Source organism: Trachypithecus francoisi, unplaced genomic scaffold, assembly GCF_009764315.1.
Source record: "Trachypithecus francoisi isolate TF-2019V2 unplaced genomic scaffold, Tfra_2.0 Lachesis_group3, whole genome shotgun sequence".
NCBI lineage: Eukaryota > Metazoa > Chordata > Mammalia > Primates > Cercopithecidae > Trachypithecus > Trachypithecus francoisi.
In genome coordinates, this window is record NW_022681468.1 from 134613860 (window position 1) to 134641422 (window position 27563).

Genomic DNA, 27563 nt, shown 5'->3' on the forward strand with positions numbered 1-27563 from the left:
AGTAGTTTGTTATGAAGCTATTATTCATATAGTTAAAAAGATTTTGAAGTTGCTAAGAATTGGTATTACTTTTTACCCTAATCTTAAGTTTGTATTTTCTTTTTTTTTTAATTTAAGTTCTGGGATACTTGTGCTGAATGTACAGGTTTGTTACGTAGATATACATGTGCCATGGTGGTTTGCTGCACCTGTCAACCCGTCATCTAGGTTTTAAGCCCTGCATGCATTAGGAATTTGTTCTAATGCGCTCTCTTCTCTTGTCCCCCACCCCCAGACAGGCCCCAGTGTGTGATGTTCCCTTCCCTGTGTCTATGTGTTCTTGTTGTTCAACTTCCACTTATGAGTGAGAACATGTGGTGTTTGGTTTTCTGTTCCTGTGTTAGTTTGCTGAGAATGATGACTTTCAGCTTCATCCATGTCCCTACAAAGCACATAACCCCCTTTTTTTTTTTTTTTTTTGGAGACGGAGTCTGGCTCTGTCGCCCAGGCTGCAGTGCAATGGTGTGATCTTCGCTCACTGCAACCTCCACTTCCCAGGTTCAGGCAATTCTACTGCCTCGGCCTCCTGAGTAGCTGGGACTATGGGAGTGCACCACCACGCCCAGCTAATTTTTGTATTTTTAGTAGAGACGGGGTTTCACCATTTTGGCCAGGATGGTTTCGATCTCTTGACCTCTTGATCCACCTGCCTCGGCCTTCCAAAGTGCTGGGATTACAGGCATGAGCCACTGCGCCCAGCCAAACTCATTTTTTATGACTGCATCGTATTCCGTGGTATATATGTCTCATATTTTCTTTATCCAGTCTATCACTGATGTACATTTGGGTTGGTTCCAAGTCTTTGCTATTTTGAACAGTGCTGCAATAAACATACGTGTGCATGTGTCTTTTTTTTTTTTAGATGGAGTCTTGCTCTGTTGCACAGGCTGGAGTGCAGTGGTACAGTCTCGGCTCACTGCAAGGCCCGCCTCCTGGATTCATGCCATTCTCCTGCCTCAGCCTCCCAAGTAGCTGGGACTACAGGTGCCTGCCACCATGCTTGGCTAATTTTTTTTTTTTTTTTTTTTGTATTTTTAGTAGAGACGGGGTTTCACCGTGTTAGCCAGGATGGTCTTGATCTCCTGACCTCATGATCCACTCCCCTTAGCCTTCCAAAGTGCTGGGATTACAGGTGTGAGTCACTGTGCCCGGCCGTGCATGTGTCTTTATAGTAGAATGATTTATAATCCTTTGAGTATATACCCAGTAGTGGGATTGCTGGGTCAAATGGCATTTCTGGTTCTAGATCCTTGAGGAATCTCCACACTGTCTTCCATAATGGTTGAACTAATTTACACTCCCACCAACGGTATAAAAGCGTTCCTGTTTCTCCACAGCGTTGCCAGGATCTGTTGTTTCCTGACTTTTTAATGAGCACCATTCTTATTGGCATGAGATGGTATCTCATTGTAGTTTTGATTTGCATTTCTCTAATGACAAGTGATGATGAGCATTTTTTCATATGTTTGTTGGCTGTGTAAATGTCTTCTTTTGAGAGGTATCTGTTCATATACTTCACCCACTTTTTGATGGGGTTTTTTTTTTCTTGTAAATTTGTTTTAAGTTCCTTATAGACTCCGGAGATTAGCCTTTTGTCAGATGGACAGATTGCAAAAATTTTCTCCCATTTTGTAGATTGCCTGTTCACTCTGATGATAGTTTCTTTTGCTGTGCAGAAGCTCTTCAATTAGATCCCATTTGTCAATTTTGGCTTTTGTTGGAGTTGCTTTTTGGTGACCTAGTCATGAAGTCTTTGCCCATGCCTATGTCCTGAATGGTATTGCCTCGGTTTTCTTCTAGAGATTTTATGGTTTTGTAGCAGGACAAGCCGCAGACAAAACCCCTCACACACCGAGATAGTGAAGGGAGTGGCTTTTATCAGCTGGACACATTGGCAGACTAGCGTCTTAAAATCTGAGCTTGTCAGGTGCCCAACTTCTGTTCCTATTAAGGGCTCACAACTCTAAGGGGGTCTGCATGAGAGGGTCGTCATCGATTGAACAAGCCAGGGGGTACGTGACGGGGCTGCAAGAACTGGTGGTCAGAGTGAAACAGAAAAATGTCCTTCCATACAATGTCTGGAATATATAGATAACATCAGTTGCTAGGTCAGGGGTGGAATTTTAACTACCAGGCTTAGGTCAGGCAGGCCCAGGCCTGGTTTCAGGTCTGGTTCCTAGGCCCCAGGCTACCTGCCTTTTGTTTTGCCTTTTTTTTTTTTCCCTTTTCTGAGTATAAAACAATATGAGAGGGTCTGTCTCTCTTCTCTCAGTTTTAGGTTTTCAATTGAAGTCATTAGTCCATCTTGAGTTAATTTTTATTTTTATTTTTATTTTTTATTTATTTATTTTTTTTTTTGTTGAGACGGAGTCTTGCTCTGTCGCCCAGGCTGGAGTGCAGTGGCCGGATCTCAGCTCACTGCAAGCTCCGCCTCCCGGGTTTACGCCATTCTCCTGCCTCAGCCTCCCGAGTAGCTGGGACTACAGGCGCCCGCCACCTCGCCCGGCTAGTTTTTTGTATTTTTAGTAGAGACGGGGTTTCACTGTGTTTGCCAGGATGGTCTCGATCTCCTGACCTCGTGATCCGCCCGTCTCGGCCTCCCAAAGTGCTGGGATTACAGGCTTGAGCCACCGCGCCCGGCCGAGTTAATTTTTATATAAGGTGTAAGGAAGGGGTCCAGTTTCTGTTTTCTCAATATGGCTAGCCATTTTTCCCAGCACCATTTATTAAATAGGGAAGGAATCCTTTCCCCGTTGCTTGTTTTTGTCAGGTTTGTCGAAGATCAGATGGTTGTAGATGTGTGGTGTTATTTCTGAGGTCTCTGTTCTGTTCCATTGGTCTATATATCTGTTTTGGTACCAGTACCATGGCGTTTTGGTTACCGTAGCATTTTTGTATAGTTTGAAGTCAGGTAGCTTGATGCCTCCAGCTTCGTTCTTTTTCCTTAGGATTGTCTTGGCTATGTGGGTTCTTTTTTGGTTCCATACGAAATTTAAAGTAGTTTTTCTAATTCTGTGAAGAAAGTCAATGGTAGCTTGATGGGAATAGCAGTGAATCTATAAATTACTTTGGGCAGTATGGCCATTTTCATGATATTGATTCTTCCTATCCATGAGCATGGAACGTTTTTCCATTTGTGTCCTCTCTTATTTCCTTGAGCAGTGGTTTGCAGTTCTCCTTGAAGAGGTCCTTTGCGTCCCTTGTAAGTTGTATTCCTAGGTATTTTAATTTCTTTGTAGCAATTGTGAATGGGAGTTCCCTCATGATTTGGCTCTGTTTGTCTATTATTGGTGTATAGGAATGCTTGTTTTGCACATTGATTTTTATCCTGAGACTTTGCTGAAGTTGCTTATCAGCTTAAGGAGTTTTTGGGCTGAGACAATGGGGTTTTCTAAATACACAATCATGTTATCTGCAAACAGGACAATTTGACTTCCTCTCTTCCTATTTGAATACTCTTTCTTTCTTTCTCTTGTCTGATTGCCCTGAAGAGTACTTCCCATTACTATGTTGAATATGAGTGGTGAGAGAGGGCACCCTTGTGCTGGTTTTCAAAGAAAATGCTTCTATTAAGCTTGTATTTTCAATGAGATCTATAAATGTAATCACATATGTACAAAGTTCTTTATCTAAATGAACATGTTTTTATTATTATTGATGTTCTTTTTCTTAAGATGTGTAAGAATTTACTTTTAATCTTAAGATTTAAGAATTTCTGAAATTCATTATAAGTTAATCTCAGCTATGTTAAGTGGAGACCAGCATAGGTAATTTTTTTTTTTTTTTTTTTTTTTTTGAGATGGAGTCTCGCTGTGATGCCCAGGCTGGAGTGCAATGGCATGATCTTGGCTCACTGCAACCTCCCCCACCCAGGTTTAAGTGATTCTCCTGCCTCAGCCTCCCGAGCAGCTGGGATTACAGGCACCCGCCACCGCACCCAGTTAATTTTTGTTTTTTTTTGTTTTTTTTTGTTTTTTGAGACGGAGTCTCGCTCTGTCGCCCAGGCTGGAGTGCAGTGGCGCGATCTCAGCTCACCGCAAGCTCCGCCTCCCGGGTTTACGCCATTCTCCAGCCTCAGCCTCCGGAGTAGCTGGGACTACAGGCGCCTGCCACCTCGCCCGGCTAGTTTTTTTGTATTTTTTAGTAGAGACGGGGTTTCACCATGTTAGCCAGGATGGTCTCGATCTCCTGACCTCGTGATCCGCCCGTCTCGGCCTCCCAAAGTGCTGGGATTACAGGCTTGAGCCACCGCGCCCGGCCTAATTTTTGTATTTTTAGTAGAGATTGGGTTTCACCGTATTGGCCAGGCTGGTCTTGAACTCCTGACCCGAAATGATCCACCCGCCTTGGCCTCCCAAAGTGCTGGGATTACAAGCATGAGCCACTGCGCCTGGCCTAGCATAGGTAATTTTTAAAAAAAGAAAGTGAGGAAATTACAAAAGTAGTATATGTTCCTTAAAGCATTCTAATAATACAAAATTAACAAAGTGAGAAGTGAAAATTATTGATGTATAAATTGATTTATTCAGTACCTTTAACAATTTAGGGTGAGCTTTTGAGGTTTTCTTTTTGTTTTTTGTTTTTAAAGAGAGAGGGTCTCGCTCTGTCACCCAGGCTTGAGTGTAGTATCATCATTGCTCGCTATAACCTTGAACTCCCGGGCTCAAGTGATTCCTCCTATCTCATCTTCTACAGTAGCTAGGACTACAGTTGTGCACAACTACGTCTGGCCCACTTAAAACAAATCTTTGTAGAAATGGGGTCTCACTCTGTTGCCTAGTCTGGTCTTAATCTCCGGGACTCAAGCAATCTTCTTGCCTTGGCCTCCCAAAGCACTAGAATTCTACGTGCCCGTCACTGTGCTTGGCAAGATTTTTTCCTATGCACTTAAAAGTAGTTATAAAAATTTTAATTTAAATACCAAGTGTCTGCTGGGTAACAGGTTTGGCTTTGCTTGGCTCTAGACTGAAATTCTGTTCTTTGTGTCTTCTCATTCTGGGTCCGAGGCTCAAGGAGCAGCCCCTGTCAGGGCTATGACAGGGTGTAGGAGAGAGAGAGATTGAGAGTAGTTGTAAGTTTCTGCTCAATTGTGGCAAATTATCACATCTTCTCATATTTTGGCTTACAGCATGTCGCACGCTAAAGCCTAAAGTCAACAAGGCAAGGGACGTGGACTCTTCCCATAGGATGCAAAGTCAGGTCACGTGACAGGAATATATAATGTTATTACATTCAAGGAATAATCCTAACACATCAAGTTAAACTAAACTGCTTTTGATCCTCCTTTTGAAAAGGATGCCAATTTAGTTGTTATATACCAAGTGCCAGAGGCTGAGTTTTTTTTTCTTCCAGTGAAGATAGTACATTCATTGAAATCAAAACCACACTGAGTTACCATTTCATGTTCACTAGGATGACTGCCATCAAAAAGATGGAAAATGGCAAGTGTTGGTGAGGATGTGGAACAATTGGAACCTTCATACACTACTGGTGGGAAAGTAAAAAGGTGCAGTCACTTTGGGAAAGTTTGGCAGTTCTTCAGATGGTTAAACGTAGAGTTACTATATGGCCTAGCAATTCCCCTTACAGGCATATGCCCAAGATAATTGAAAATAGATGTTCAGGGCTCCCTCTTTGGGTCCCCTCCGTTTGTGTGGGAGCTCTGTTTTCACTCTATTACATCTTGGAACTGAACTCTTCGGGTCCACGTTTGTTAACGGCTGGAGCTGAGCTTTCGCTCGCCGTCCACCCCTGTTGTTTACTGTGGTCGCAGACCTGCCGCTGACTTCCATCCCTTTGGATCCGGTGGGGTGCCTGCTGTGCTCCTGATCCAGTGAGGCGCCCATTGCCACTCCCGATCAGGCTAAAGGCTTGCCATTATTCCTGCACGGCTAAGTGCCTGGGTTCGTCCTAATTGAGCTGAACACTAGTCACTGGGTTCCACGGTTCTCTTCCGGATTCCATGGCTTCTAATAGAGCTATAATACTCACTGCGTGGCCCAAGATTCCATTCCTTGGAATCTGTGAAGCCAAGAACCCCAGGTCAGAGAACATGAGGCTTGCCACCATCTTAGAAGCAGCCGGCCACCATCTGGGAAGTGGTCGGCCACCATCTTGGGAGCTCTGGGCGTAAGGACCCTGGGTAACATTTGGCGACCACGAAGGGACCTCCAAAGTAATGGGAAACGTTCCCCCCAAAGCAAAAACGCCCCTAAGATGTATTCTGGAGAATTGGGACCAGTTTGACTCTCAGACACTTAAGAAAGAAATGACTTCATTCTTCTGCAGTACCACCTGGCCACAATATCCTCTTCAAGGGGGAGAAACCTGGCCTCCTGAGGGAAGTATACATTATGACACCATCTTACAGCTAGACCTCTTGTAGAAAAGAAGGCACATGGAGTGAAGTGTCATATGTACAAACTTTATTTTCATTAAGAGACGACTTGCAATTATGTAAAAAGTGTGATTTATGCCCTACAGGAAGCCCTCAAAATCTATCTCCCTGCCCCAGCGTCCCCCGATTCCTTCCCCAACTAATAAGGACCCCCCTTCAACCCAAACTGTCCAAAAGGAGATAGACAAAGGGGTAAACATTGAACCAAAGAGTGCCAGTATTCCCCAATTATGCCCCCTCCAAGCAGTGGGAGGAGGAGAAATCGGCCCATCCAGAGTACATGTACCTTTTTCTCTCTCAGACTGAAAGCAAATTAAAATAGACCTAGGTAAATTCTCAGATAACCCTGATGGCTATATTGATGTTTTACAAGGGTTAGGACAATCCTTTGATCTGACATGGAGAGATATAATGTTACTGCTAAATCAGACACTAACCCCAAATGAGAGAAGTGCCGCCATAACTGCTGTCCGAGAGTTTGGCGATCTCTGGTATCTCAGTTAGGTCAATGACAGGATGACAACAGAGGAAAGAGAACGATTCCCCACAGGCCAGCAGGCAGTTCCCAGTGTAGACCCTCACTGGGACAAGGCCTCAGAACATGGAGATTGGTGCCATGGACATTTGCTAACTTGCGTGCTAGGACCCAGGAAAACTAGGAAGAAGTCTATGAATTATTCAATGATGTCCACTATAACACAGGGAAAGGAAGAAAATCCTACCGCCTTTCTGGAGAGACTAAGGAAGGCATTGAGGATGCATACCTCTCTGTCACCTGATTCTATTGGAGGCCAACTCATCTTAGAGGATAAGTTTATCACCCAGTCAGCTGCAGACATTAGAAAAAAACTTCAAAAGTCACCTTAGGCCCGGAGCAAAACTTAGAAAACCTTTTGAAATTGGCAACCTCAGTTTTTTATAATAGAGATCAGGAGGAGCAGGTGGAATGGGACAAATGGGATTTTAAAAAAAGGCCACCGCTTTAGTCATGGCCCTCAGGCAAGCGGACTTTGGAGGCTCTGGAAAAGGGAAAAGCAGGGCACATCGAATGCCTAATAGGGCTTGCTTCCAGTGTGGTCCGCAAGGACACTTAAAAAAAGATTGTCGGGCCGGGCGCGGTGGCTCAAGCCTGTAATCCCAGCACTTTGGGAGGCCGAGACGGGCGGATCACGAGGTCAAGAGATCGAGACCATCCTGGCTAACACAGTGAAACCCCGTCTCTACTAAAAATACAAAAACTAGCCGGGCGAGGTGGCGGGCGCCTGTAGTCGCAGCTACTCGGGAGGCTGAGGCAGGAGAATGGCGTAAACCCGGGAGGCGGAGCTTGCAGTGAGCTGAGGTCCGGCCACTGCACTCCAGTCCGGGCGACAGAGCGAGACTCCGCCTCAAAAAAAAAAAAAAAAAGATTGTCCAAGTAGAAATAAGCCGCCCCCTCGTCCATACCCCTTTTGTCAAGGGAATCACTGGAAGGCTCACTGCCCCAGGGGATGAAGGTCCTCTGAGTCAGAAGCCACTAACCAGATGATCCAGCAGCAGGACTGAGGGTGCCCGGAGCAAGTGCCAGCCCGTGCCATCACCCTCACAGAGCCCCGGGTATGCTTGACCATTGAGGGCCAGGAGGTTAACTGTCTCCTGGACACTGGCGTGGTCTTCTCAGTCTTACTCTCCTGTCCCAGACAACTGTCCTCCAGATCTGTCACTATCCGAGGGGTCCTAGGACAGTCAGTCACTAGACACTTCTCCCAGCCACTAAGTTTGTGACTGGGGAACTTTACTCTTTTTTTTTTTTTTTTTTTTTTTTTTTTTTGAGGCGGAGTCTCGCTCTGTTGCCCGGACTGGAGTGCAGTGGCCGGATCTCAGCTCACTGCAAGCTCCGCCTCCCGGGTTCCCGCCATTCTCCTGCCTCAGCCTCCCGAGTAGCTGGGACTACAGGCGCCCGCCATCTCGCCCGGCTAGTTTTTGTATTTTTAGTAGAGACGGGGTTTCACCCTGTTAGCCAGGATGGTCTCAATCTCCTGACCTCGTGATCCGCCCGTCTCGGCCTCCCAAAGTGCTGGGATTACAGGCTTGAGCCACCGCGCCCGGCCAACTTTACTCTTTTCACATACTTTTCTAATTATGCCTGAAAGCCCCACTCCCTTGTTAGGGAGAGACATTCTAGCAAAAGCAGTGGCCATTATACACCTGAACATAGGAGAAGGAACACTCGTTTATTGTCCCCTGCTTGAAGAAGGAATTAATCCTGAAGTCTAGGCAACAGAAGGACAATATGGACGAGCAAAGAATGCCTGTCCCGTTCAAGTTAAACTAAAGGATTCCGCCTTCTTTTCCTACCAAAGGAAGTAACCCCTTAGACCCAAGGCCCAACAAGGACTCCAAATTAGACCCAAGGCCCAACAAGGACTCCAAAAAATTGTTAAGGACCCAAAAGCCCAAGTCCTAGTAAAACCATGCAATAACCCCTGCAGTACTCCAATTTTAGGAGTACAGAAACCCAACAGACAGTGGAGGTTAGTGCAAGATCTCAGGATTATCAGTGAGGCCATCGTCCCTCTATACCCAGCTGTACCTAACCCTTATACTCTGCCTTCCCAAATACCAGAGAAAGCAGAGTGGTTTCCAGTCCTGGTCCTTAAGGATGCCTTTTTCTGCATCCCTGTACATCTGACTCTCAATTCTTGTTTGTCTTTGAAGATCCTTTGAACCCAACGTCTCAACTCACCTGGACTGTTTTACGCCAAGTGTTCAGGGATAGCCCCCATCTATTTGACCAGGCATTAGCCCAAGACTTGAGCCAGTTCTCATACCTGGACACTCTTGTCCTTCGGGACATGGATGATTTACTTGTAGCCACCCGTTCAGAAACTTTGTGCCATCAAGCCACCCAAGGGCTCTTAAATTTCCTCGCCACTTGTGGCTACAAGGTTTCCAAACCAAAGGCTCAGCTCTGCTCACAGCAGGTTAAATACTTAGGGCTAAAGTTATCCAAAGGCAGTAGGGCCCTCAGTGAGGAACGTATCCAGCCTGTACTGGCTTATCTTCATCCCAAAACCCTAAAGCAACTAAGAGGGTTCCTTGGCATGACAGGCTTCTGCTGAATATGGATTCCCAGGTACAGCAAAATAGCCAGGCCATTATATACACTAAAGAAACTCAGAAAGCCAATACCCATTTAGTAAGATGGACACCTGAAGCAGAAGCGGCTTTCCAGGTCCTAAAGAAGGCCCTAACCCAAGCCCCAGTGTTAAGCTTACCAGTGGGGCAAGACTTTTCTTTATATGTCACAGAAAAAACAGGAATAGCTCTAGGAGTCCTTACACAGGTCCGAGGGACGAGCTTGCAACCCGTGGCCTACCTGAATAAGGAAACTGACGTAGTGGCAAAGGGTTGACCTCATTGTTTATATGTAGTAGCGGCAGTGGCAGTCTTAGTATCTGAAGCAGTTAAAATGATACGGAGAAGAGATCTTATTGTGTGGACATCTCATGATATGACCGGCATACTCACTGCTAAAGGAGACTTGTGGCTGTCAGACAGCCGTTTACTTAAATATCAGGCTGTATTACTTGAAGGGCCAGTGCTGTGACACAACCCAGCCACATTTCTTCCAGACAATGAAGAAAAGATAGAACATAATTGTCAACAAGTAATTGCTCAATCCTACGCCACTCGAGGGGGGACCTTTTAAAGATTCCCTTGACTGATCCTGTCCTCAACTTGTATATTGATGTAAGTTCCTTTGTAGAAAAAGGACTTTGAAAAGTGGGGTATGCAGTGGTCAGTGATAATGGAATACTTGAAAGTAATCCCCTCACTCCAAGAACTAGTGCTCAGCTGGCAGAACTAATAGCCCTCGCTGGGGCACTAGAATTAGGAGAAGGAAAAAGGGTAAATAGATATACAGACCCTAAGTATACTTACCTAGTCCCCCATGCCCATGAGGCAATATGGAGAGAAAGGGAATTCCTAACTTCCGAGGGAACACCTATCAAACATCAGGAAGCCATGAGGAGATTATTATTGGCGGTACAGAAACCTAAAGAGGTGGCAGTCTTACACTGCCGGGGTCATCAAAAAAGAAAGGAAAGAGAAATAGAAGGGAACTGCCAAGCTGATATTGAAGCCAAAAGAGCCGCAAGGCAGGACCCTCCATTAGAAATGCTTATAGAAGGCCCATTAGAAATACTTGTAGAAGGACCCATAGTATGGGGTAATCCCCTCTGGGAAACCAAGCCCCAGTACTCAGCAGAAGAAATAGAATGGAGACCCTCACAAGGACATGGTTTCCTCCCCTCAGGATGGCTAGCCACCGAAGAAGGAAAAATACTTTTGCCTGCAGCTAACCAATGGAAATTACTTAAAACTCTTCACCAAACCTTTCACTTAGGCATTGACAGCACCCATCAGATGGCCAAATCATTATTTACTGGACCAGGCCTTTTCAAAACTATGAAGCAGATAGTCAGGGCCTGTGAAGTGTGCCACAGAAATAATCCCCTGCCTTATCGCCAAGCTCCTTCAGGAGAACAAAGAATAGGTCATTACCCAGGAGAAGACTGGCAACTAGATTTTACCCACATGCCCAAATCTCAGGGATTTCAGTATCTACTAGTCTGGGTAGATACTTTCACTGGTTGGGCAGAGGCCTTCCCCTGTAGGACAGAAAAGGCCCAAGAGGTAATAAAGGCACTAGTTCATGAAATAATTCCCGGATTTGGACTTCCTGGAGGCTCACAGAGTGGCAATGGTTCCGCTTTCAAGGCTACAGTAACCCAGGGAGTATCCCAGGCGTTAGGTATATAGTATCACTTACACTGCGCCTGGAGGTCACAATCCTCAGGGAAGGTTGAGAAGATGAACGAAACAAACAACATCTAAAAAAGCTAACCCAGGAAATCCACCTTGCATAGCCTGCTCTGTTGCTTATATCCTTACTAAGAATCCGAAACTCTCCCCAAAAAGCAGGACTTAGCCCACACGAAATGCTGTATGGACGGCCCTTCCTAACCAATGACTTTGTGCTTGATGGAGAGACGGCCAACTTAGTTGCAGATATCACCTCCTTAGCCAAATATCAAGTTCTGAAAACATTACAAGGAGCCTGTCACCAAGAGGAGGGAAAATAATTATTCCACCCTGGTGACATGGTATTAGTCAAGTGCCTTCCCTCTAATTCCCCATCCCTAGATACATCCTGGGAAGGACCGTACCCAGTCATTTTGTCTACCCCAACTGCGGTTAAACTGGTTGGAGTTGAGTCTTGGATACATCACACTTGAGTCAAACCCTGGATACTGCCAAAGGAACCCGAAAATCCAGGAGACAACACTAGCTATTCCTGTGAACCTCTAGAGGATCTGCGCCCGCTCTTCAAGCAACAAGCATGAGGAAAGGAACTAAAATCGCAAATCCCCATGGCCCTCCCTTATGTTTTTCTCTTTACTGTTCTCTTACCCCCTTTCACTCTCACTGCAACCCCTCCATGCCGCTGTACGACCAGTAGCTCCCCTTACCAAGAGTTTCTATGGAGAATGTGGTTTCCCAGAAATATTGATGCCCCATCGTATAGGAGTTTATCTAAGGGAGACCCCACCTTCACCACCCACACCCATATGCCCTGCAACTGCTATAACTCTGCCACTCTTTGCATGCATGCAAATACTCATTATTGGACAGGGAAAATGATTAATCCTAGTTGTCCTGGATGACTTGGAGCCACTGTCTGTTGGACTTATTTCACCCATACCGGTATGTCTGATGGGAGTGGAGTTCAAGATCAGGCAAGAAAGAAAACACGTAAAGGAAGTAATCTCCCAACTGACCTGGCTACATAGCACGCCTAGCCCCTACAAAGGACTAGATCTCTCAAAACTACGTGAAACCCTCCGTACCCATACTCACCTGATAAGCCTATTTAATACCACCCTCACTGGGCTTCGTGAGGTCTCAGCCCAAAACCCTACTAACTGTTGGATGTGCTTCCCCTGCACTTCAGGCCATCCATTTCAATCCCTGTACCTGAACAATGGAACAACTTCAGCACAAAAATAAGCACCACTTCCATTTTAGTAGGACCTCTTGTTTCCAATCTGGAAATAAGTCATACCTCAAACCTCACCTGTGTAAAATGTAGCAATACTATAGGCACAACCAACTCCCAATGCATCAGGTGGGTAACTCCTCCCACACGAATAGTCTGCCTATCCTCAGGAATATTTTTTGTCTGTGGTACCTCAGCCTATCATTGTTTGAATGGCTCTTCAGAATTTATGTGCTTCCTCTCATTCCTAGTGCCCCCTATGACCATCTACACTGAACAAGATTTATACAATTATGTCGTACCTGAGCCCTGCAACAAAAGAGTACCCATTCTTCCTTTTGTTATCAGAGCAGGAGTGCTAGGCGGACTAGGTACTGGCATTGGCGGTATCACAACCTCTGCTCAGTTCTACTACAAACTATCTCAAGAACTAAATGGTGACATGGAATGGGTCGCTGACTCCCTGGTCACCTTGCAAGATCTACTTGACTCCCTCGCAGCAGTAGTCCTTCAAAATTGAAGAGCTTTAGACTTACTAACTGCCGAAAGAGGGAGAACCTGTTTGTTTTTAGGGGAAGAATGCTGTTATTATGTTAATTAATCCGGAATCGTCACCAAGAAAGTTAAAGAAATTCACGACTGAATACAACGTAGAGCAGAGGAACTTCAAAACACCAGACCCTGGGGCCTCCTCAGCCAATGGATGCCCTGGATTCTCCCCTTCTTAGGACCTCTAACGGCTATAATATTGTTACTCCTCTTTGGATCCTGTATCTTTAACCTCCTTGTTAAGTTTGTCTCTTCCAGAATCGAAGCTGTAAAGCTACAAATCGTTCTTCAAATGGAGCTCCAGATGCAGTCCATGACTAAGATCTACTGCAGACCCCTGGACCAGCCTGCTAGCCCATGCTCTGATGTTAATGACATCAAAGTCACCCCTCCTGAGGAAATCTCAACTGCACAACCCCTACCATGCTCCAATTCAGCAGGAAGCAGTTAGAGTGGTCGTCGGCCAACCTCCCCAGCAGCACTTGGGTTTTCCTGTTGAGAGGGGGACTGAGAGACAGGACTAGCTGGATTTCCTAGGCCGACTAAGAATCTCTAAGCCTAGCTGGGAAGGTGACCACATCCACTTTTAAGCATGGGGCTTGCAACTTAGCTCACACCAGACCAATCAGGTAGTAAAGAGAGCTCACCAAAACACGAATTAGGCAAAAACAGGAGGAAAACAAATAGCCAATCATCTTTCGCCTGAGAGCATAGTGGGAGGGACAATGATTGGGATATAAACCCAGGCATTCGAGCTGGCAATGGCCACCCTCTTTGGGTCCCCTCCCTTTGTATGGGAGCTCTGTTTTCACTCTATTAAATCTTGCAACTGCAAAAACAAACAAACAAAAAAACAGGCAAAAAAGAAAATATATGTTCACACTAAAGCTAGTAAATGAGTGTTCATTGCATTATTCATAATAGCCAAAAAATAGAAACAGCCCAAGTGTCCATTAACTGATGAATGGATAAATAAGTGGTATATCCATATAAAGGAATATTATTCAGCCAAAATGAGAAAAAGTATGTGCTATAACATAGAAAAAATTAGAATACATTATGAAATAAGCCATGCACAAGATGGCACCTATTGGTATGTTTTCATTTGTATGACATGTCTAGAACAGGTAAATGTCTAGAGACAGAAAGTAGATTACTGGCTGATAGGGGTTGAATGAAGGGGAGATGGAGAATCATTACTAGTGGAGATGATTTTTTTTTTTTTTTTTTTTGAGACAGAGTCTCGCTCTGTCACCCAGGCTGGAGTGCAGTGGTGTGAGCTTGATTCACTGCAACCTTTGCCTCCTGGGTTCAAGCGATTGTCCTGCCTTAGCCTCCTGAATAACTGGGATCACAGGCACAAACTACCACACTCAGCTAATTTTTGTATTTTTGGTAGAGACAGGGGTTCACCATATTGGCCAGGCCACTGTGCCCAGCCGTGGAGATTATTTTTAGGGTGATGAACTGGGCATGGTGGCTCATGTCTGCAATCCCAGCACTTTGGGAGGCCGAGGTGGGCAGATCACATGAGGTCAGAGTTCGAGACCAGCCTGGCCACACGGTGAAACCCTATCTCTACGAAAAATACAAAAATTAGCCAGGTGTGGTGCACACACCTGGTCCCAGCTACGAAAGAGGTTGAGGAAGGAGAATCGCTTGAACTCAGGAGCGGGAGGATGCAGTGAGCCGAGATCGTGCCATTGTACTCCAGCCTGGAAACAGTGAGACTCCATCTCAAAAAAAAAAAAAAAAAAGATTTTTAGGGTGATGAAAATGTTCTGGAAGTAGATAGTGGTGATCAATGTATAACTTTGTGAATATATTAAAAACCACCGAATCGTACACTTTTAAAGGGTGAACTTATTGTGTGGCATTATATCTCAAAGCTGTCATGAAGACACTGCATGCAAACTGCTGAATTGTACACTTTTAAGGGGTGAACTTTATTGCGTGTGAGTTTATATCTCAAAGCTGTCATTAAAATAAGATACTGCATTCAAACTAGCAGCTGCAGTTAAGGCAGTTCAGTGTTTTTTGCTCTTGTGGTACTCTACAATCCATCTATTTCTTTTTTTAAATTTTCATAAAATATACTTAAAATTTACCGTTTTAAAGTATACAGTTAAGAGTGGGAGTTCATGAAGGTGAAAGGATGAATGCAGCTTTGGACCAAACTAATCTAATAGGACCCACTTTGCAGGATTTTTTTCTCCCGGTCTTTAAGTGGGACAGATATAAACTCAGTAGTTGGCATGTGAGAGACTTCACACCGACCTTGTTGTAAAAGCCTTTATGGTAGAAAGTGCTAACTGAAAGTCCCCGAATCTGCCTTACCTGGCTAAGACAGTAAATTAGAAGCAATTCATAGGCCAGGCGTGGTGGCTCACACCTGTAATTTCAGCACTTTGGGAGACGGAGGCTGGAGGATAGCTTGAGCCCTGAAGTTTCAAATCAGCCTGGGCAATATAGTGAGACCTCATCTCTACAAAAAAGTTTTAAAAACCAGCTGGACATGGTGGCACGTGCTTGTAATCCCAGTTACTTGGGAGGTTGAGCCTGGTGGATCAATTGAGTCTGAGGTCAAATCTGCAATGAGCTGTGATTGTGTCACTGCACTCCAGCCTGGGGAACAGAGAAAGAAAGGACAATAAAGAGAGAAAGAAAGGAGGGGCGGAGCAAGATGGCCGAATAGGAACAGCTCCAGTCTCCAACTCCCAGCGCGAGCGACACAGAAGACCGGTGATTTCTGCATTTTCAACTGAGACTCCTCCTCTGGGGACAGTACACAGCTGAACACCAACGGGGGAAGTAGCAGGGGCCGGTGCAGACGCGAACGACTCTGTCTGACAGCTTTGGGGAGAGCCGTGGATCTCCCAACACGGAGGCTGAGATCTGAGAACGGACAGACTGCCTGCTCAGGTGGGTCCCTTACCCCTGAGTAGCCTAGCTGGGAGACATCCCCCACTAGGGCAGTCTGACACCCCACACCTCACACGGTGGAGTACACCCTGAGAGGAAGCTTCCAAAGGAAGAATCAGACAGGTACACTCGCTGTTCAGCAATATTCTATCTTCAGCAACCTCTGCTGCTGATACCAGCAAACAGGGTCTGGAGTGGACCTCAAGCAATCTCCAACAGACCTATAGCTGAGGGTCCTGACTGTCAGAAGGAAACTATCAAACAGAAGGACACCTATACCAAAACCCCATCAGTACATCACCATCATCAAAGACCAGAGACAGATAAAACCACAAAGATGGGGAAGAAGCAGGGCAGAAAAGCTGGAAATTCAAAAAATAAGAGCGCATCTCCCCCTGCAAAGGCGCAGCCCATCGCCAGCAACGGATCAAAGCTGGTCAGAGAATGACTTTGATGAGATGAGAGAAGAAGGCTTCAGTCCATCAAACTTCTCAGAGCTAAAGGAGGAATTACGTAGCCAGCACAAAGAAACTAAAAATCTTGAAAAAAGAGTGGAAGAATTAACAGCTAGACTAATTAATGCAGAGAAGATCATAAACGAAATGACAGAGATGAAAACCATGACACGAGAAATACGTGACAAATGCACAAGCTTCAGTAACCGACTTGATCAACTGGAAGAAAGAGTATCAGCGATTGAGGATCCAATGAATGAAATGAAGCGAGAAGAGAAACCAAAAGAAAAAAGAAGAAAAAGAAATCAACAAAGCCTGCAAGAAGTATGGGATTATGTAAAAAGACCAAATCTACGTCTGATTGGAGTGCCTGAAAGTGAGGGGGAAAATGGAACCAAGTTGGAAAACACGCTTCAGGATATCATCCAGGGAACTTCCCCAACCTAGTAGGGCAGGCCAATATTCAAATTCAGGAAATACAGAGAACGCCACAAAGATACTCCTCCAGAAGAGCAACTCCAAGACACATAATTGCCAGATTCACCAAAGTTGAAATGAAGGAAAAAATCTTAAGGGCAGCCAGAGAGAAAGGTCGGGTTACCCACAAAGGGAAGCCCATCAGACTAACAGCAGATCTCTCGGCAGAAACTCTACAAGCCAGAAGAGAGTGGGGGCCAATATTCAACGTTCTTAAAGAAAAGAATTTTCAACCCAGAATTTCATATCCAGCCAAACTAAGTTTCATCAGTGAAGGAGAAATAAAATCCTTTACAGATAAGCAAATGCTTAGAGATTTTGACACCACCAGGCCTGCCTTACAAGAGACCCTGAAGGAAGCCCTAAACATGGAAAGGAACAACCGGTACCAGCCATTGCAAAAACATGCCAAAATGTAAAGACCATCGAGGCTAGGAAGAAACTGCATCAACTAATGAGCAAAATAACCAGTTAATATCATAATGACAGGATCAAGTTCACACATAACAATATTAACCTTAAATGTAAATGGACTAAATGCTCCAATTAAAAGACACAGACTGGCAAACTGGATCAAGAGTCAGGACCCATCAGTCTGCTGTATTCAGGAGACCCATCTCACATGCAGAGACATACATAGGCTCAAAATAAGGGATGGAGGAAGATCTACCAAGCAAATGGAGAACAAAAAAAAGCAGGGGTTGCAATCCTAGTCTCTGATAAAACAGACTTTAACCATCAAAGATCAAAAGAGACAAAGAAGGCCATTACATGATGGTAAAGGGATCAATTCAACAGGAAGAGCTAACTCTCCTAAATATATATACCCCAATACAGGAACACCCAGATTCATAAAGCAAGTCCTTAGAGACTTACAAAGAGACTTAGACTCCCATACAATAATAATGGGAGACTTCAACACTCCACTGTCACATTAGACAGATCAACGAGACAGAAAGTTAACAAGATATCCAGGAATTGAACTCATCTCTGCACCAAGCGGACCTAATAGACATCTATAGAACTCTCCACCCCAAATCAACAGAATATACATTCTTCTCAGCACCACATCGTACTTATTCCAAATTGACCACATAATTGGAAGTAAAGCACTCCTCAGCAAATGTCAAAGACAGAAATTATAACAAACTGTCTCTCAGACCACAGTGCAATCAAACTAGAACTCAGGACTAAGAAACTCAATCAAAACTGCTCAACTACATGGAAACTGAACAACCTGCTCCTGAATGACTACTGGGTACATAACGAAATGAAGGCAGAAATCAAGATGTTCTTTGAAACCAATGAGAACAAAGATACAACATACCAGAATCTCTGGACACATTTAAAGCAGTGTGTAGAGGGAAATTTATAGCACTAAATGCCCACAAGAGAAAGCAGGAAAGATCTAAAATTGACACTCTAACATCACAATTAAAAGAACTAGAGAGGCAAGAGCAAACACATTCAAAAGCTAGCAGAAGGCAAGAAATAACTAAGATCAGAGCAGAACTGAAAGAGATAGAGACACAAAAGCCCTCCAAAACATCAATGAATCCAGGAGTTGGTTTTTTGAAAAGATCAACAGAATTGACAGACCGCTAGAAAGACTAATAAAGAAGAAAAGAGAGGAATCAAATAGACGCAATAAAAAATGATAAAGGGGATATCACACTGACCCACAGAAATACAAACAACCATCAGAGAATACTATAAGTGCCTCTACGCAAATCAACTAGAAAATCTAGAAGAAATGGATAATTCCTGGACACTTACACTCTCCCAAGACTAAACCAGGAAGAAGTTGAATCCCTGAATAGACCATAGCAGGCTCTGAAATTGAGGCAACAATTAATAGCCTACCAACCAAAAAAAGTCCAGGACCAGATGGATTCACAGCTGAATTCTACCAGAGGTACAAGGAGGACCTGGTACCATTCCTTCTGAAACTATTCCAATCAATAGAAAAAGAGGGAATCCTCCCTAACTCATTTTATGAGGCCAACATCATCCTGATACCAAGCCTGGCAGAGACACAACAAAAAAGAGAATTTTAGGCCATATCCCTGATGAACATCGATGCAAAAATTCTCAATAAAATACTGGCAAACCGGATTCAGCAGCACATCAAAAAGCTTATCCACCATGATCAAGTGGCTTCATCCCTGGGATGCAGGCTGGTTCAACATTCGCAAATCAATCAACGTAATCCAGCATATAAACAGAACCAAGACAAGAACCACATGATTATCTCAATAGATGCAGAAAAGGCTTTTGACAAAATTCAACAGCCCTTCATGCTAAAAACGCTCAATAAATTCGGTATTGATGGAACGTACCTCAAAATAATAAGAGCTATTTATGACAAACCCACAGCTAATATCATACTGAATGGGCAAAAACTGGAAAAATTCCCTTTGAAAACTGGCACAAGACAGGGATGCCCTCTCTCACCACTCCTATTCAACATAGTGGTGGAAGTTCTGGCTAGGGCAATCAGGCAAGAGAAAGAAATCAAGGGTATTCAGTTAGGAAAAGAAGAAGTCAAATTGTCCCTGTTTGCAGATGACATGATTGTATATTTAGAAAGCCCCATTGTCTCAGCCCAAAATCTCCTTAAGCTGATAGCAACTTCAGCAAAGTCTCAGGATACAAAATTAATGTGCAAAAATCACAAGCATTCTTATACACCAGTAACAGACAAACAGAGAGCCAAATCAGGAATGAACTTCCATTCACAATTGCTCAAAGAGAATAAAATACCTAGGAATCCAACTTACAAGGGATGTCAAGGACCTCTTCAAGGAGACTACAAACCACTGCTCAGTGAAATCAAAGAGGACACAAACAAATGGAAGAACATACCATGCTTATGGATAGGAAGAATCATATCGTGAAAATGGCCATACTGCCCAAGGTTATTTATAGATTCAATGCCATCCCCATCAAGCTACCAATGACTTTCTTCACAGAATTGGAAAAAACTGCATTAAAGTTCATATGGAACCATAAAAGAGCCCGCATTGCCAAGACAATCCTAAGTCAAAAGGACAAAGCTGGAGGCGTCACGCTACCTGACTTCAAACTATACTACAAGGCTACAGTAACCAAAACAGCATGGTACTGGTACCACAACAGAGATATAGACCAATGGAACAGAACAGAGTCCTCAGAAATAATACCACACATCTACAGCCATCTGATCTTTGACAAACCTGAGAGAAACAAGAAATGGGGAAAGGATTCCCTATTCAATAAATGGTGCTGGAAAATTGGCTAGCCATAAGTAGAAAGCTGAAACTGGATCCTTTCCTTACTCCTTATACGAAGATTAATTCAAGATGGATTAGAGACTTAAATGTTAGACCTAATACCATAAAAACCCTAGAAGAAAATCTAGGTAGTACCATTCAGGACATAGGCATGGGCAAGGACTTCATGTCTAAAACACCAAAAGCAACGGCAGCAAAAGCAAAAATTGACAAATGGGATCTCATTAAACTAAAGAGCTTTTGCACAGCAAAAGAACTACCATCAGAGTGAACAGGCAACCTACAGAATGGGAGAAAATTTTTGCAACCTACTCATCTGACAAAGGGCTAATATCCAGAATCTACAAATAACTCAAACAAATATACAAGAAAAAAAAACAACCCCATCAAAAAGTGGGCAAAGGATATGAACAGACATTTCTCAAAAGAAGACATCCATACAGCCACAGACACATGAAAAAATGCTCATCATCACTCGCCATCAGAGAAATGCAAATCAAAACACAATGAGATACCATCTCACACCAGTTAGAATGGCAATCATTAAGAAGTCAGGAAACAACAGGTGTTGGAGAGGATGTGGAGAATAGGAACACTTTACACTGTTGGTGGATTGTAAACTAGTTCAACCATTATGGAAAACAGTATGGCAATTCCTCAAGGATCTAGAACTAAATGTCCCATATGACCCAGCCATCCCACTACTGGGTATATACCCAAAGGATTATAAATTATTCTACTACAAAGACACATGCACACGTATGTTTATTGCGGCACTATTCACAATAGCAAAGACTTGGAATCAACCCAAATGTCCATCTGTGACAGACTGGATTAAGAAAATGTGGCACATATACACCATGGAATACTATGCAGCCATAAAAAAGGATGAGTTTGCATCCTTTGTAGGGACATGGATGCAGCTGGAAACCATCATTCTTGGCAAACTATCACAAGAACAGAAAACCAAACACCGCATGTTCTCACTCATAGGTGGGAACTGAACAATGAGATCACTTGGACTCGGGAAGGGAACATCACACACTGGGGCCTATCATGGGGAGGGGGGAGGAGGGAGGGATTGCATTGGGGAGTTATACATGATATAATGATGAATTGATGGGTGCTGACGAGTTGATGGGTGCAGCACACCACATGGCATAAGTATACATATGTAACAAACCTGCACGTTATGCACATGTACCCTAGAACTTAAAGTATAACAAAAAAAAAAAAAAAAAGGAGAGAAAGAAAAAAGAGAGAAAGAGAGAGCAAAAGAGAGGAAGAGAGAGAGAAGAAAGAAAGAAAAGGAGAGAGAGAGAAGGGGAGGCGAGGAGGGGAGGGGAGGGAAAGATTGTAGACATTAATGCAACCTTCAAAGATTTGAAGATCTAGGGATAGGGGTCTCTATATCCCCATTAAATTCCCTCCGCTCCCTGCAAAAACCAGATAGAAAAACTGTGGAGATGGATGGTGGTGATAATTGCACAGCAGTGTGAAAGCACTTAATGTTACTGAACCGTATACTTTAAAACAGTAAATTTTAAGTATATTTTATGAAAATTTAAAAAATAGATGGATTGTAGAGTACCACAAGAGCAAAAAACACTGAACTGCCTTAACTGCAGCTGCTAGTTTGAATGCAGTATCTTATTTTAATGACAGCTTTGAGATATAACTCACACGCAATAAAGTTCACCCCTTAAAAGTGTACAATTCAGCAGTTTGCATGCAGTGTCTTCATGACAGCTTTGAGATATAATGCACACACAATAAGTTCACCCTTTAAAAGTGTACGATTCGGTGGTTTTTAATATATTCACAAAGTTATACATTGATCACCACTATCTACTTCCAGAACATTTTCATCACCCTAAAAATCTTTTTTTTTTTTTTTTTTTGAGATGGAGTCTCACTGTTTCCCAGGCTGGAGTACAATGGCACGATCTCGGCTCACTGCATCCTCCCGCTCCCTGAGTTCAAGCGATTCTCCTTCCTCAACCTCTTTCGTAGCTGGGACTCCAGGTGTGTGCCACCACACCTGGCTAATTTTTGTATTTTTCGTAGAGATAGGGTTTCACCGTGTTGGCCAGGCTGGTCTCGAACTCCTGACCTCATGTGATCTGCCCACCTCGGCCTCCCAAAGTGCTGGGATTGCAGACATGAGCCACCATGCCCAGTTCATCACCCTAAAAATAATCTCCACGGCTGGGCACAGTGGCCTGGCCAATATGGTGAACCCCTGTCTCTACCAAAAATACAAAAATTAGCTGAGTGTGGTAGTTTGTGCCTGTGATCCAGTTATTCAGGAGGCTAAGGCAGGACAATCGCTTGAACCCAGGAGGCAAAGGTTGCAGTGAATCAAGCTCACACCACTGCACTCCAGCCTGGGTGACAGAGCGAGACTCTGTCTCAAAAAAAAAAAAAAAAAAAAAATCACTCCACTAGTAATGATTCTCCATCTCCCCTTCATTCAACCCCTATCAGCCAGTCTCACTCTGTCACTCAGGCTGGAGTGCAGTGGTGTGATCTTGACTCACTGCAACCTCTGCCTCCTAGGTTGGAGCAATTCTCCTGCCTCAGCCTTCCAAGTAGCTGGGATTACAGGTGTGAGCCACCATGCCCGCCTAATTTTTGTATTTTTAGTAGAGATGGGGTTTTGCCATGTTGGTCAGGCTGGTCTTGAATTGCTGACCTCAGTTGATCCACCCACCTTGGCCTCCCAGAGTGTTGAGATTACAGGCATGAACCACTGTGGCTGGTCCACAACTGACTTTTTTTTTTTTTTTTTTTTTTTTTTGAGACAGAGTCTCACTCTGTCTCCCAGGCTGGAGTGCAGTGGTGCAATCTCGGCTCACAGCAAGCTCCACCTCCCAGGTTCACGCCATTCTCCTGCCTCAGCCGCCCAAGTAGCTGGGACTATAGGCATCCGCCACCATGCCCGGCTAATTTTTTGTATTTTTTTAAGTAGAGGCGGGGTTTCACCATATTAGCCAGGATGGTCTCGATCTCCTAACCTCATGATCCGCCTGCCTCAGCCTCCTAAAGTGCTGGGATTACAGGCGTGAGCCACCGTGCCCGGTCACAAGTGACATTTTTTAAGAATACTGGCCTGCTGTTTTGTAGAATGTCACTTAAATTGGGTTTGTTGATGGTTTTTTTATTATTTGATAGATTCAATTTGACAGAAACATACAGAAATGATGTATTAGCATGATTCATGGATTCCTATTTTGTGGGTTACAATCCATTACTACTATCAGGGCTGGCTGCGTAATTTGTGGGGCTCAGCACAAATGAAAATGCAGGGCCTTGGGTGCGGACAAGGAAGCCAATTTCCTCTTCTCATGAACTGCTGTTCCAGTCGATGCAAATGGACAATGCCCAGGGAACTGTATCCTCCACGCTGGTTTGTTCTCGATTGTTGGATGGCACTGGTAAGAGGCCCTAACTGAATGGCCTGCAGAATGTGCTGTGTTACTGTTAGATTAGGGAGGGGACAACTGCCTTCTTGATCACCCCATGGTGCTATGAAAGTTGCAAATACAGGATAAAGTCCACTCTACTCAGACCCAGACAAATTGGAGATAGGAGAGCACAAAGGAGAGAGCTCACACTTGCATGTCTAAAGCTAAAAGCTGTTTCCAGGCAATAACCCACAATAAATTCTCTCATGTCCTTCATGCATCTTATGCTTTGCATGGCTTGCATGTTTCACACACATGCACATATTTCTTTGACATGATTTCTTACTAGACATTTTTTAGGACTGCAGCAATTCAGATAAGATAATCTCAAAAGAAGACTTGCCTGATAATGGCTTCTCTAGCAGTGAAGCCATTCACTGCTACTGATTCTGGCTTTGAACCTCTGGTATCAATAAACTGTTTCTAAACAGCTTACATGAACGTCTCTGTGTTACTGATAAAGGTTTCTCTTTACCCTCCCCTCTTTGGGTGCATTTGTGGCTTGCTGTAACTGTGCATCCCAGGTTATAATCCTTTTTGCTTACTCCCAGATAAAATAATTATATGATGAGGTTTTTTTCCCCTGATGTCCTTTTTTTAGGTTGACAGTGTCCTGGGATATGGGCCCAACCCTGAACCCTCCTGTACCTATCCATGCTTAGGCTTCTGCCAGGGTGGAAGGTGATGACAAAACACGGGCCTCCCCCAGCCAAGGTGACCCAGTCACTGCTCTGAAGCAAGGCAGAGAATGCAAAGCTGGGCAGGGACCGCGGGACCGGGGGTAGGAAGTGGGCAGCAGCAGGCCTCAGACCCATGTGTCATCAGGGGCTCCAGGGTCTCAGAATGCTCCATTGTGCCATCAGACTTCACTTAGAAACCACAAATTCAAAGGTAAAATGGTAAAGGGTTTTGAGGCAGTGATGTACATTATGAAAATTCTGCGTGCCAAGCCTTGTGTGATTCTACAGGCCCACAAAACCAGCCCTGACAAACACTATTAATTTTGATGTTCAAATTGACCCAGATTTGGCTAGTGCGAACCCCTTCAAGCTGGTTCCTGTGTCCTTTTTTTTTTCTTTTTAAATAAATGTTTCAAGTATAGAAATTAATTTTTAAACATTATCCAAAAGTTGTGTTCCATTTAACAAATGTAAAGCAGGACTTTTGGGAAAAAAAGTTTACAATTAAGTATAAAATACTTAATAATATACTTTGACATTCACAGTAGCTGTTTTTGAAAAACAAATTTTGCTAATGTAGCTTAAAAGGAAAATTACAGTCTCATTAAAAATAAATAAGCCTTTAACTGAAGAATAGTCCTCCCTCAGGATGGAGCCTGTGTCCTTGGCATGTCACTGTCATTTTCTGAGCACTCTTTTACTTTCTGACTCATCTTTTTCCTTCCCAGACCAAGTTTTGTTTTTCTTTGTTTCTTTGTTTTTGAGATGGAGTCTCGCTCTATCACCCAAGCTGGAGTGCAGTGGCACGATCTAGGCATCTAGGCTCACTGGAGCCTCTGCCTCTCGGGTTCAAGTGATTCTCAGGCCTCAGCCTCCTGTGTAGCTGGGACCACAGGCGTGTGCCACCACGCCCAGCTAATTTTTGTATTTTTAGTAGAGATGGGTTTTCACCCTGTTGGCCAGGCTGGTCTGGAACTCCTGACTGCCCGCATCAGCCTCCCAAAGTGCTGGGTCTACAGGTGTGAGCCACTGCGTCGGGCCCCAGACCAAATTTTGAATCAAGAAGTACTGGGACCAGGCGCAGTGGCTCACACCTGTAATTTCAGCACTTTGGGAGGCTAAGGCGGGCGGATCACAGGGCCAGGAGTTTGAGACCAACCTGGCCAACGTGGTGAATCTCCATCTCTACTAAAAGTACAAAAATCAACCGGGCATGGTGGCAGGGGCCTGTAGTCCCAGCTACTTGGGAGGCTGAGGCAGGAGAATTGCTTGAAACCAGAAGGCGGAGGTTGCAGTGAGCCATCACACCACTGCACTCTAGCCTGTGTGAAAGAGCAAAACTGTCTCAAAAAAAAAAAAAAAGTATTGGTTCTTTTTTTTAAAAAAAAAAAATTGAAGCAAAATCTGCATCACAAAACATTAATCTTGGTCATTTTAAAATGTACAATTCTGTGACATTTCGTACATCTATCTAGTTCCAAGACATTTTCATCACGCCAGAAGGAAACCTCGTGTGCAATAAACAGTGAACACCTCATTTCTCCCTCTCCCCAGCCTCTGGAAACCACTTGTCTGCTTTCCATCTTTATGGATTTACCTGCTCTGGATGTTTCATGTAAGTAGAATTATACAATATTGGCCTTCTGTGTTTGACTTCTTTCACTTAGTGTAATGTTTTTGAAGTTCATCCATGTTGTAACATGTATCAATACATTATTCCTCTTTATGGCTGAATAAAATTCCATTATATGGATGTGCCACATTTTGTTTATTCATTCTTTGATGGCCATTTGTCTCCAGTTCTGGGCTGTTGTAAATAATGCTGCTATGAACAGTTATATAAAAGTATTAAATATGTGTTTGGATGCCTGTTTTCAGTTCTTTTAGGCATAGTTCTAGGAATAGGCTTGCTAGGTCGTCTGTTTAACTTTTTGAAGATTCACCAAACTGTTTTCCAAAGTGACTGTACTATTTTACATTCCCAGTTTCTCCATGTCCTTGTCAAATCACCCTTCTTTCTTCCCTCCCTTTCCTTCTCCTTCCCTCTTTCTCTTTCTCTTGCTCTTTCTTTCCAACCTAGTGAGTTTGAAGTGGCAGCTCATTGTGGTTTTGATTCACATTTTCTTAATGACTAATGACATTAAACATCTTTCCATTTGATGTTGGCCATTTTTATGTCTTCTTTGGAGAAATGTATATCCAATTATATTCATATGCCCACTTTTTCATTGGGTTATGTCTTGTTGTTGTTGAGTAGTTACAGCTCTTTATATATTCTGATACTATAATTTTATCAGATATATATGATTTGCAAATATTTTCTCTCATTCTGTAGGTTGTGTTTTCACTCTGTTGATAGTGTGTTTTATGCACCATTTACAAAAAATTTGGTGAAGTCTAATTAATCTACTCTTTTCTTCTGTTGCTCGTGATTTTGGTGTCAAACCTAAAAAATATCATTGCTAAATCCAGGGTCATAAAGATTTATGCCTATGTTTTCCTCTAAAAGTTTTAGAGTTTTAGTTCTTTTTTTTTTTTTTTTTTGAGATGGAGTCTTGCTCTGTCACCCAGGCTGGAGTGCAGTGGCCAGATCTCAGCTCACTGCAAGCTCCGCCTCCCGGGTTCACGCCATTCTCCTGCCTCAGCCTCCCGAGTAGCTGGGACTACAGGCGCCGCCACCTCGCCCGGCTAGTTTTTTTTTTTTTTTTTTTATTTTTAGTAGAGACGGGGTTTCACCGTGTTAGCCAGGATGGTCTCGATCTCCTGACCTTGTGATCCGCCCGTCTCGGCCTCCCAAAGTGCTGGGATTACAGGCTTGAGCCACCACGCCCGGCCGAGTTTTAGTTCTTATTTTCAGCTATTTGATTCATTTTGAGTTAATTTTTGTATATCATGTAATTTTGTATGTGGTATTGGGAAGAGTCCAATTTCTTATTTGTCTTCTTCTTTTTTTTTTTTTTTCCAGAGACAGGGTCTTGCTCTGTCACCCAGGCTGGTGTGTAGTGGAGGGATCTCAGCTCACTGCAACCTCCTGGGTTCAAGCGATCCTCCCACCTCAGCTTCCCGAGTAGCTGGGACTACAGGCACTAGCCACCATGTCTGGCTAATTTTTCTATTTTTAGTAGAGACAGGGTTTTACCATGTTGCCCAGTTGGATCTGGAATTCCTGAGCTCAAGTGATCTACCCACGATGGCCTCCCAAAGTGTTGAAATTACAGACGTGAGCTACCACGCCAGGCCTCGGTTTCATTCTTTTTTTTTTTTT

At 43.8% G+C, this 27563-nt stretch overlaps 1 long non-coding RNA gene across 3 annotated transcripts; it reads left to right on the plus strand.

Moving 5' to 3' along the window:
- The first annotated feature begins 4362 nt into the window (after positions 1 to 4362).
- Positions 4363 to 27316, plus strand: LOC117070621. 3 transcript variants are annotated; one of them, XR_004431981.1, is made up of 4 exons: positions 4363 to 5545; positions 24220 to 24509; positions 25774 to 25913; positions 27264 to 27316. It is a non-coding gene; the product is annotated as an uncharacterized LOC117070621 (long non-coding RNA). The 3 variants fall into 3 exon arrangements; XR_004431982.1 differs by having other exon boundaries at positions 4363 to 5490; XR_004431980.1 differs by lacking the exon at positions 4363 to 5545 and having other exon boundaries at positions 23136 to 24509.
- Positions 27317 to 27563: the final 247 nt, after the last annotated feature.